We start from the raw sequence: 12,387 nt of genomic DNA on the forward strand, positions 1-12,387 counted from the left end.
GGGGAATTTAAATTTTTCAAAACATAAAGCAGTATCTGTTTCTCAGCCAGAGCTTCAGGATTTGTCACAATAGCAGTGTGATAGGCCATGTCAGATATTGAGGTGCAGCCGGCTCCCAACAATTCAGATCATTTGATGTATTATGTGTGCCTAGAAGGCTTCAGGACTATGGTACTGTTCTATTTGCTGAGCTGGGTTGATGGGTACATGAGGGTTTGTTTTTCCTGATTCTTCTTGCCTCACAGAAAAGTTATAAATATCCTTTTATATGTATTCCAAATTACCTTGAAAAATCTGTAAATCCTTTATGTGAGTTCAATTTTTCCAGCAGACCACCTATTCGTATCCTCTACTGTATGTTAGTTTGTTTTGCAAAACTTGCAGATTAAATGAAATCTGTGGCTATACACCTTCACCTGAATAATAATTAGATTAGTTAAGTGTTACTTTCTGCTGAAAATAGAAAAAGACAACAATGCTGTTTCTTCCACAAGAACTGTCCCATGGAAGGAAAGACAGACGTTGCACCTCACTAAATGTCACCCACTCTTTTCTCTCTGGAATGTTTTTCAGTCTATCATGTGTTACCTCTTACACTTGATGTTGAATATAAGAACATTAATTATTCTGCACGAGCCAAACTATGACTTCAAATACATACATGTTCCTCTTCATGATTTTGATGAAGTCTGTTGTGTGTGTAATAAGACACGATTTGTCAAATCTGGAGGCATGGCTAGGATTCAGATAACCTGAGGGGAGGGAAAAGGCTGTTTCTGACTATGGGGAGAAGACGCCTAGTGTGTGGAAACTTGGGGTGGGAGTGGGGGGTAGAAATGGCCAAGGACCTTTTGGAAACAGTGAGTTTGGGAAACAAGGGTTGGAGGGGACAGTTTCTTTATTCACTCAAGAAAACCCACAAAGCAGGAACACAGTGGTGAATGAAAAAGATGCCAGTCCCTGATGCTCTGGAGCTGACCAGCTGTTGATCGTGGTGTTTAGAAAAATAGTGGGAGATAAAAAGGTAGGTTGGAAAGGTAGATTGGGGCTGATCATAGAGATGGAAGCATTTGGACTTCATTTTGTAAGCAGTGGGGAGCAACTAAAGATTTCTAAGCAGGGGAGTGACAGGAGGAAATGTTGCATTTGGGATAGAAATCTGACTTTGCTGCTGTCTTAGCTCAGGCTGCTATAACAGAATAACATAAACTGGGTGGCTTATAAACAACTGACATTTTTTCCTCACAATTCTAGAGGCTAGAAGTCCAAGATCATGGCGCTGGCCGATTTTGGTGTTCAGCAAGGGCTCCCTTCCTGGTTCATAGAGGACACCTCCTTGCTGTGTCCTCACAAGGCAGAAGGGGCCAGGGAGCTCTCTGGGGCCTCTTTTATAAGGACAATAATCCTATTCATGAGGGCTCCACCTTTGTGACCTAATCACCTCCCAAAGGCCCCACCTCCTAAAACCATCACATTGAGGACTAGGCTTCGACACATGACTTCAGGGGGAAGCGTACACACATTTAGTCTATAGCAGTTACATACAAAGTTGGTTGGGGCAGAGAGACGCTGAGGCTGGGCAGCTAGCTGGATGTCAAGTGCTCCCGGGCCAAACTGCAGTAGGAATAGGAAGGAAGGGACAATGTAAGCGGGGGACATCATCCGGGGAGAATTGGCAGGATGAAGTATTGATTAGACATGAGAACAAAAAGCATTCTCAGGTTTTGAGCCTCAAGTATTTGTTGTAATGATAATTCGATCAGCCCTATATCAGCAAGATCAGAACTGTGGCCTAAACCAATGATTCAATCCTCCCTTCTAATTTAAGGATCTCTAGGCTCCTCCCAAATGTGTTACCGGACATACTTTTCTAGTTACCTGGGTAGGGAACATCATACTGTACTTGAAATATAGGCCACTGCATAATAAATCTCGTCTTGCTTTCCTCAAAGAGTCATTGCAAAATGAGGCAGCTTGTCATGTGAGTCATATCCTTTCAGCTTCTCAGATGAATGTTGCTATATTAGGACTAAGGACTGTTATACAACAAGACCCAGCTACACCTTTCCTTGATGCCTGTACTTCATAGTGAAGACCACCTGTTGAATTAACAGGTGTCATTTCATTTTTGAAAAATGATCGCATCCAGGGGTGAATTCTACGTTAATTTCACAGGATATTAATTTTGGTATTAGTCATTTTGGGATGTGGAAAGAATATTCTAGAAAATGAACCAGTGCTAATTTTGATGAAAACATATGGAAATGTTTTTACACAATACGCTATGCCTATAGATATAGCTAGAGTAATACTAGGATTTTGAATGGTCCATAACTGGTGACAGTCCCTCAGAAGCTGTGTGAAAGAGACAGTCAAGGAACGGCCTTCCCCACCTCTCCTGGCCAGAGCAGGTGCTGGGTCTTGGGCTCCCACAGCCTGTTGACACCCCTTACCACATTCCGATGGAAGGGATGTGCTCCATGTCCCTGGCCCCACCAGACTGTGAATACTGAAAGACAACTGTGTTTTATTTTCGGATGACTAGTACCGGGTACTGAACCTGAAGCATAGTAGGTGCTCAATAAACATTAATCAGATGGGCAGACAGATGGATAAAATATGTCCATGCCCTTATTGGGTATGGAGTACAGGGCAGGCCAGATCACTTTTATTTTTTTAACACTTTAAAATGAAACCACATCAAAATTTTAAACTTTGCTCTGCCAAAGACCCTGTTAAGAAGATGAAAAGAGGAATTAAGAAGTACAAAGTGACAGTTATAAAAATAGTCATGGAGATGTAATGCAGGGAATATAGTCAATAATATTGTAATAACTATGTACAGTGCCAGGTGGGTCCTAGACTAATCGGTGGGATCACTTCATAAATTATATAAATGTCTAACCACTATGCTGTACACCTGAAACTAATATAACATTGTATGTCAACTGTAATTGAAAAAAAAAGTTAAAAAAAAGAAGATGAAAAAAAAGTTGAAGACTGGGAGAAAATATTTGCAAATCACATATCTGACAAAGGAATTATATCTAGAATATATAAAGAACTCTCAAAACTCAGCTGTAATAAACAATCTAATTAGAAAATGAGCGAAAGACATGAACAGATATTTCACTGAAGAGGCTATACATACAGATGGCAAATAAGCACATGAAATCAGCATCATTACTCGTTAGAGAAACACAGATTAAAACCACAATGAGATATCACCACACACCTAGCAGAATAGTTAAAATAAAAAATAGCGACTACACCAAATGCTGGCGAGCATGCAGAGAAACTGATTCTGTCATACATTGCTTGTGGGACTATAAAATGATGCAGCCACCCTGGAAAACTGTTTGGCAGGTCCTTTTAAAACTAAAAATGAGCTTACCATATAACCCAGCTCTTACACTCAGACATTAATCCCGGAGAAAGGGAAACTTATTTTCACACAGAAACTTCTACACAAATGTTCATAGCAGCTTTATTTATAATAGTCAAAGAGATGACAGCTACCCAAATATCCTTCAATGGAATGATGGTTAAACTGTGGTGCAGCCATACTGTGGAGTACTACTCAAAGATAAAAAGCAATGAACTATCATGTAATGGACTCAATGTTTGTGTCCTTCCCTAAAGTTTTATGTTGAAGCCCTAACCCCCAATGGGATGGTATTTAGACGTGCGACCTTTGGGAAATAATTAGGTTTAGATGCGGTTCTGAGGGTGGGACCCTCATGATGGCATTAGTGCCCTTGGAAGAAGGGGAAGAGACACTGGAACACTCACTTGCCCTCTTGCTTCCCTGCCCGTTCAAGCCAGGAAGAGGGTCCTCACCAAGAACCGAATATTCTGGCACCTGATCTTGGACTTCCAGGCTCCAGAACTGTGAGAAATAAATGTCTGTTGTTTAAGCCACCCAGCCCATGGTGTTTTGTTATAGCAGCAGGAGCTGATTAAGACATATTGATGCACATAGCAACATGGACAGAGCTTCAGGGAATTCTGTTGAGTGAAAAAAAGCCAATCTCAGAAGGACACATATACTGCATGATTCTATTTACACATTTATGGAATAACAATTCTAGAGATGAAGAACAGAGTAGTATTGCCAGGGGTTAGAAATGGGGGAGGTGAGGGGAGTAGGTGTGGCTATGAAGGGGTAACCTGAGGGAGCCTTGTGGTGATGGTAGAAGTTCATTGTCTTGATTGTGTTTGTGGTTACACAAAGGGACACACATATGGGATTGCATGGAGCTACATATGCGCATGTGCGCACGCAAATGAGCACATGTAAAACTGGTGAAATCTGAATAAGGTCTGTGGATTGTACGTTTCCTGGTTTTCATTTTGTACTATATTATAGTTATGCAACTTCCTGTGAGTCTATAATTATTCTAAAATTAAAAGTTAAAAAAATGAAACCAGCCAGGATTTCTGATTTGCAACTTTGTTCTTTCTGTATGCATGCCCTCTCTTTCAAACACTGCTTCTTACAACATGATTTGTGAGACCCTTGAGGCAATTAAAATATATCTGAAGTCTTCAAAGTTGCCTTTAAAGTCATAATCCTTTTGTTATTGTTTTGTGGTGGTAACAGTGGGAGATTTCTTTTAAAGGCCCAATACTGATGATTCCTTCCCCTTCCTTTCTGGTTATTGATAGCATCATCACCTTCCTCTTTGGTAAACTCTTTTGACAAAGGTTGAGTGAAGTGTTTTCTGAGGATCCTGAAAACTTAATAGTGTCCAGAAATGTAAAGTAGTCAGCAAAGTACATGCTGAACTTTCCTTTTGTCGTTGCCCCAAAGGTTTATTAGATAATTATGCTCTTCAATTAACCTAACTTTAATAGTAGTGAGCAAGGCTTCTTACTTGGTAATTAACCATCACAAACTACTTGTATTATTTCTTGACCTCATTATAAGGACAACTGGAGAACTGTCTTAGCCCAACAAAATACCACAGACCGAGTAACATATAAACAACACACATTTATTTCTCACAGTTCTGGAGGCTTGAAGGCCAAGATCGAGGTACCAACAGTTAGATGTCTGTTGAGAGCCCACTTCCTGATTCATAGACAGCTGTCTTCTTGCTTTGTCCTCATATGGTGGTGAGGCTAGGAAACTCTCCGGAGTCTGTTTGGGTTTTTTTTTGTTGTTTTTTTAACTTTTTGTTTTAGTCTCCTTTATTTGGAGTCCCTTTTTTAAGGTCACTGATCCCATTCATGAGGGTTCCAAATCACCCCTCAGAGGCCCCATCTCCAAATACCATCACCTTGGGGGTGAGGATTTCAACACATGGATTTGTGCGAGACACAAAACATTCAGTCTATAACAAAAACTTCTCAGGGCCGGCCGAGTGGCTCAGTTGGTTAAGAGCTCACTCAAGAGTGCGAGCTCTGAGCAACAGCGGTTCGATTCCCGGCCCAAGCTGAGCTGCCGCTGAGCTGCCAACAGGTGACAGGATGGCTCAGCTAAAAAAAACAAACAAAAAAACATGTCTCCTAGGGCCTCTGGTTTGAGGGGACCCAGCACTGGTTAGCTGTGGAAGCAGAGGAAAGAAATGCCAAGTCCCTTTCGGGGAAATGTTTCTCAAGAAAGCCATGAGAGTTGGTGGCTGTGGGGCTGAGATCAGGCCCCTTCTTGTTCTGCTCCTGTCTTCTCTGCCATCACTTGTCACCATTACTGCTTCTGAGGGACCAGCCATTGCTACTCCAGCCCAGCACTGCTGGGGAAGGACTAGGGGGAGGTGAGCCCTTCCTAGCGTGCCACTGCCTGCTGGCTCCTCCGGCAGCCTGCTTATATCCCTTTGGGAGCCCAAGAGAAACCAGTGGTCACAGCCTGGCTCACTAAGCACCTTTGTCACTTCTGAGTCCCTCCTGTGTGCGAAGCCCTTTTGCAGTGCTGACAGTAGGGTTTATGCTGCACAGGGTTTTGAACAAAGCCTTCCAAAACAAAAAAGATTTGCTACATCCTCTGGGATCTAACCAGTACAGGATCAGAAATGTTTGCTGTTGATATACAGGGTGTCCATAGCGTCGGGAAACGTGGATACTATTTTATTCCTGCAGATGTCCTGATGACGTTCTATATTTTTGCCTGTTTCTAGCCTGGATGAAGATCCTGTATAGTTAGCTAGGGTGTAACTCAATTACAAAATGAATGGAGCTGTTTTCAGTCTGGCTATTTATAGTATCCCTCTTGGTTACCTGACTCTGAGCTCCTCAGTTTCAGGACTCCTAAGTCATGGATTCATTCATTAGGCAGACGTTTTTGAATACCATCTGTGTTTCACGACAGCATTCCAGGTAGAAGAAGGAAAGCAAGTCCTGTTGCTTATCTACCTTGTAAAGAGCACTGACCCCAGACAAATTCTATATGGCCTATCGGCTCCTCTAACATAATCACCTGTTTTGGTTTTTTGAGAGGAAGGAATTGGTGAAACTGGGATCTCAGTCAGCTCGATGACTGTGTTGTCCTGACTGCCTTAATTTGTGTAATTAATCCATGATGATCCACCAGCTGCATCATTAAAAACAACAACCCAGTGAAAACTCTCCAAGAAAATGCTCTGTTAAAGTCATTTCCACAGTGCAAGGAACACAAGCAGTGTGCCCAGATGGTCTTCCTTTCCTCAGTTCCTTGAGCCAGTCTCTGAGGCACACCTGCACTGCTCTATGTCTGCACAAGGACCCAGTTCTTAGAAAGAGCTCATAGAGAAACATGCAAGAGATTTTAACTAATAGCAGTGAAATGGTAGAGACAGAAAGCTGTTTTTCCAGTCAGCTATGGAACATTGGCCCAGTTACTTCCCGGGTTCCACCAAGGCTGCCCCACCAGAATGCTATGAGTAGCTAATGTTACCTTTATTCATTCAAGAGGTCGATGGTCATTATTTCTTAATTTCTTTTCCTTAATTGTAATCACTCGACTTCTAACCTAGCAAAGGGCCCACAAGTGAGATTTAAGGAGAAATGAATCGAGGTCTAAAAAGTTGAGCATGCTGGGAGATTCTTGATGTTCCGTTGCACTAAGCATGTTGGAGGGTGGGTCAACATATCCTCATAAGAGTAGATGGTAGTACTTGTCTGTTCCCCTTCCCCGATTCCCCAATAAAATCTTTAAACAAACAAACAAAAAGAGTAGATGGTAGTTTGGAAAGAGATGTCAGTGTGCTTTGTAGGAAAGCAAGTTTGGGACTTAATCTAAGCACCAGTTATCTTATTGGTATGTAAAAGATACCTCAGGGCCGGCCGAGTGGTGCTTTGGTTAAGAGCTGGCTTGGAACGCCTGCTCTGAGCAGCAGGGCCCCAGTTCAGATCCCACATGAGGGCCAGTGACGCTGCGCCCTCTACAGCTAAGATGGTGAACAACAGCTCGATTTGGAGCTGGGCTGCCGTGAGTCACCGGCGATGGCATAGGCTGCAGCCCCTGTGGCAGTGGGTTGCCATGGGCTACTGTGTGTGGCCCGTGGCCAGCGTGAGCGGCCAGCAGCCAGCGTGAGCGGCTGTTCAGAAGCCGGCGACTGATCTGCCTCGCCCGGGAAGAGCGCAATGATGGTGCCAACTTGGGCCAGTGAAGCAACGTCCTCCACAGCTAGACTGAAGAACAAAAGGACAGCAACTTGTCTGTTCCCCTTCCCCCAATTTCCCAATGCTGTTCCCCTTCCCCAGTTCCCCAATAAAATCTTAAAAAAAAAAAACCTCAAAACTTAGTGGCTTAAAACAACCATTTATTGGGCCGGCCGAGTGGCGCGATGGTTAAGAACTCGCTTGGGATGCCAGAGGGCCCCGGTTCGGATCCCACATATGAGGGCCAGTGACACTGCCCTCCACAGCTAAGATGCTGAACGACAGCTCAACCTGGAGCTGGGCTGCCATGAGTCGCCGGCGACGGCGTAGGCTGCACTCCCTGTGGCAGTGGGTTGCCATGGGCTACCGTATGTAGCCAGCAGCCAGCGTGAGCGGCCAGCAGCCGCAGTGAGCGGCCGTCCAGAAGCCGGCGACTGATCTGCCTCGCCAGGGAAGAGCGCAATGATGGTGCCAACTTGGGCCAGTGAAGCAACATCCTCCACAGCTAGACTGAAGAACAAAAGGACAGCAATTTGTCTGTTCCCCTTCCCCCAATTCCCCAGCACTGTTCCCATCCCCCCAATTCCCCAATAAAAATCTTTAAAAAAAAAACAACCATTTATTATTCCTCACAGTTCTGGGGGATGATAACAGGCTCAGCTGTGCAGTTCTTCCTTGAGGTTCTAAGTTGGGTTGCAGTCAGATGGTGTATAAGGCTGCACTTACCTGAATCTACTTCACTCACATGCCTGGCACCTGGGCTAAGTGGCGGGAAAGCAGATGTGGGCTTCCTTAGGGCGTAGCAATCTCAGAGTATTTGGGCTCCCCTAAGCCAGTATAGTGGCTGGCTTCCCCTAGAGCGCATGTTCCAGGAGACCCAGTGGTAGCTGCAAGACTTCTTAGGACCTAGCTTCAGAAGTCACGCAGTGTTATTCCATAGCATTCTATTAGCCAAAAAGCAAGTCCCAGGGTCAGCCAGGATCCAAGAGCATGGATACCACCAGTCCAGTGGGGATGGAGAGGGCGTCTTTGGAGATTAGCTCTGATAGTTTGGCACTACAGAGCAGGCATGCCCTCAGTTTCAAATACTTGTATTAAAGCGGGTCTCATATGCACGTCTGGATACACATGATGTCTCCCATCCCTTTCCCCACATTCTAGGTAGAGCAGCCGAGCTCTCAGGCGCAGACAGAGCCATTCTGCAGGCCCAGGGCCCTGAAGGGACCAAAGCCTTCTTTACCCTCAGCACTCTTCCTCCTCACTGCTATCTGTCACCATGCCGGGCAAAGTAATTCCACCTCGGATGATCTTTTTTCACTTTTTACCTTTCTCTCCTAGAGCTTTTTCCAACTAGTACATAGTTACTTCAGTAAAATCTCTCCCCCTTTTAGTTCCATGTACAAGCCCAAGCCCCACCCATCATGACTGATGTTAAACCACAGTAGTTTTAGTGCTATGATTGTATTTTTAAAAAGAAAGGCCATAACTTGTGAAATAAAATTTGAGAAAAAGGACCAGTGACTTCAAGTCTTAAACCCTTGAGAGTTCCCAGAAGTACCAATTAAAATCTTCCCAAAAGTTAATGGCGTCTTCCCTACTTTCTATTAAGTCTGGTTTCTGTCTTTAAGTACTAATGCTCCAGATGAATAAAACCTGTCTTATTTTCTGTTCTGAAATTGTTTTTTAAAATTATTATTGCAAAATGACATTTTGTTTCCCACTAATTGTTAATTACAAGAGGTGGGTATTTTAGTCATAATATGAATTATATAGAATTTTGAGGTCTAACCTAGGAATCTAACAACTATTTTAAACATTGCTCTGTTTTTCTCTAGGAAAAAGCATAACAAGCTCCAAACCACAAACTTCAAAATGGCATTTTGTGGACACGCCCCATTTGTATCTGACTCCCGCCTGCTCATTTGCTTCTTTCCATGGAGTTATATCATGAACTTGGATTTTGTTGCATTACATTAAGACATTGAAAAGCAAAGTTGATGTGGGGATTTAAGGAATGTTCTGTGTTGATTCAGGACTGAGTTTCTTGTCTCCATGCCATACTCTCCTCATCTGTTGAAACCTTTAGCCTTACTGTAAACCACAGGACAGGAATTTCCGTTTAGGAACAAATTTTCATTTAAACAGAAATTGCCTGTTGACATTGCTGTCTGGGCTGGTGACCTCTGGGGCCATTTCCACATTTATCTGCTTTCCCTCAGCTGTGCCCTTCCAGCCGCTGGTACCCAAAGGCAGAGAAAGCAGTGGGAACAGTTGTGACAGCAGCAGTATCCCCAGCAGGAAGGAGGGGAACAGGACAGTAGTGGATCCAGCCTGGCAGGGACTTTGCTACACTCCTCAATAAAGCCCCAAGAGATAGGACTGAGATCCAAACCAAAAGCAAACTCCCTCCCACAGCTCCTAGCACAATGTTTGTCACACGTTAGGATCCCCATAAGCAAACTAACTGACTTTCAGCACTCCAGGTAGACAAAACTGTGGGTTTACAACCAATGTTATTTTATTTTATTTTTCTTATTTTCCAAATCAATACATGACTTTTACTGCATCTTTAAAATATCACAAGTCTGAGGAATCACTCGACATCTGGTGTTTCTGTAGCTGGACAACTTAGATCTTATTCATCAGCCTGCTGAACTGTTCCCTTTTTCAGAAACAGATACCATCCAAAATTTTTCTGATATCCTTGTTTTTAACCATTGTGGCTTGTTGAATCAAAGCAGCTGAATTTGATACAAGTTCAATATCATTTCCTTCAAGAATTAACTCATCTTTCTGGGCTTGAGATACTGAACAAGCAACATCTGACCTCATCTGAACCCTGCGGGTGTATTTTTCACCCAAGAAATTTCGGATGTCAACAAGGGAACCATTCTCCTGAATAACGACGTTGATGGGGAAGTAAGCATACACAGCCCGCATCTTGTAACAGAAGCCCAGTGTAACACCCTTGATCATGTTCTGTACATGACTACAGATAGTGCGAACAGTAGGCAGTTCCTTTCTATTTCCCCACCATTTGTCAACCTGGAGCCTCTTCCTTTTCTTTCCAAGGACTGAATTTTACATTGATGTGGTTGAAGCCCCTTCGCAGGGTGCCTCTGGGCCCTTCACAATACCTGTGCGTCTCTTCAGCGTGATGTCCACACTTTCTGGAATGTCCACTATCTGATTGCTGAGAATGGTCTTCATCCTCACAGTAGATGCAGCAAAAAAAAGTACAACCAATTTTATTATTTACTTTAGAAAGAAAATCACCCTGGGCAATCCTAGAGAAATCAGAACTAAGATTTCAGTTACACACAACTTTCTGGAATCCCCAACATATTCATTATGTAAAATAAGAAATGCCTTTATGCAGATATTTGTTAATTATGAATGGTTTTTACTCAGACATGCTCATTTTTCCTCTAATTATCCAGAAAATTGGGGCATGACAGGCTGACTTTGGGATAAGCCACAATTTTTAAACTTTCACAGGACATAAAAATTCTGACTTAGGATAGGGGTGAAAGGAAGGCGTTTTTTTAAAGAGCCACCAAATACTTTATTTACTGTTACTCAATCTCATGGACTCTAATATAATCATTGCCTAGAAATTAAGCTGTCACCATGTCTCAGGTCTCCTAAACAGGCTACTGAATAGCACCTGTCAGAGGGTTGCCCAAACTGGAGAAAATTCCCAGGTAATGTGACCTGTGCAATCTGTAGCTAGCCCACAGACCAGCTTCCACATGAGACTCTAGTGAAACCTGAGATGCAATATTTTACCTATCCAATTACAAATACTCCCCCCACTCCTCCCAAAAAATAACACCCAATGGCTACTGATCACAAGAGAATGCAAAAGAATAAGGATTCTCACAAGCTGCTGTGGAAGAATAAATTGTAATCAAACTTATGGAGAATAATTTATCAATATCAAAATCCTTAAAGTGTTTACACCTTTTAATTCAAAACTTCCACTTCTAGAATTGTATTAAAAGAAAACAAAGAAATATTTTTTTCTTCTTTTTTTTTTTTTAGCTGAGCCATCCTGCTACCTATTGGCAGCTTAGCGGCAGCTCAGCTCAGGCTGGGCATCGAACCGCTGTTGCTCAGAGCTCAAACTCTTGAGCGAGCTCTTAACCAACTGAGCCACTCGGCCAGAACAAAGAAATATTTTTAACATGTGTGTAAGAGGATGTTTATCATAACATTATTTATAAAAGCAAAAGCAAAAAAACCCCAGAAAGCAATGTAACCCTCCATCGGGCACAACTGATCTCACAGATTCATTGCACGCAAAGATGCCGCTATGAAATATGTCTTTACTGTTCTAAGTCACAAACATGACTTGAGATAGGTTATGGTAGAGGGGAAGATACAGAAGCGAGGAGTCACGATACTTAAGTTAACTGTTAGATATTTGAAAATTTGTGTGCAATGAGTCTGTAAGATCAGTTGCACCTGACGGAGGGCAAAATAAATAAGGTACCCAAATAATTGAATATGATGAAATCATAAGGTTCTAGAAGGATATTTAATGAACTGGGAAGATGTCCATGATATCTTAAGTAGAAAGAAACAGGTCATGAAGAACATCTTGGCCGGCCGAGTGGCTCAGTTGGTTAAGAGCTCACTCAAGAGTTTGAGCTCTGAGCAACAGCGGTTCGATGCCCGGCCTGAGCTGAGCAGCCGCTGAGCTGCCAACAGGTAGCAGGATGGCTCAGCTAATAAAAAAAAAAAAAGCCATGAAGAACATCTTGCCCAATTTAGAGAGATAAATGCCCGATTTAGAAGGATAATATG

Source organism: Hipposideros armiger, unplaced genomic scaffold (assembly GCF_001890085.2).
Source record: "Hipposideros armiger isolate ML-2016 unplaced genomic scaffold, ASM189008v1 scaffold_7, whole genome shotgun sequence".
NCBI classification, from domain to species: Eukaryota; Metazoa; Chordata; class Mammalia; order Chiroptera; family Hipposideridae; genus Hipposideros; species Hipposideros armiger.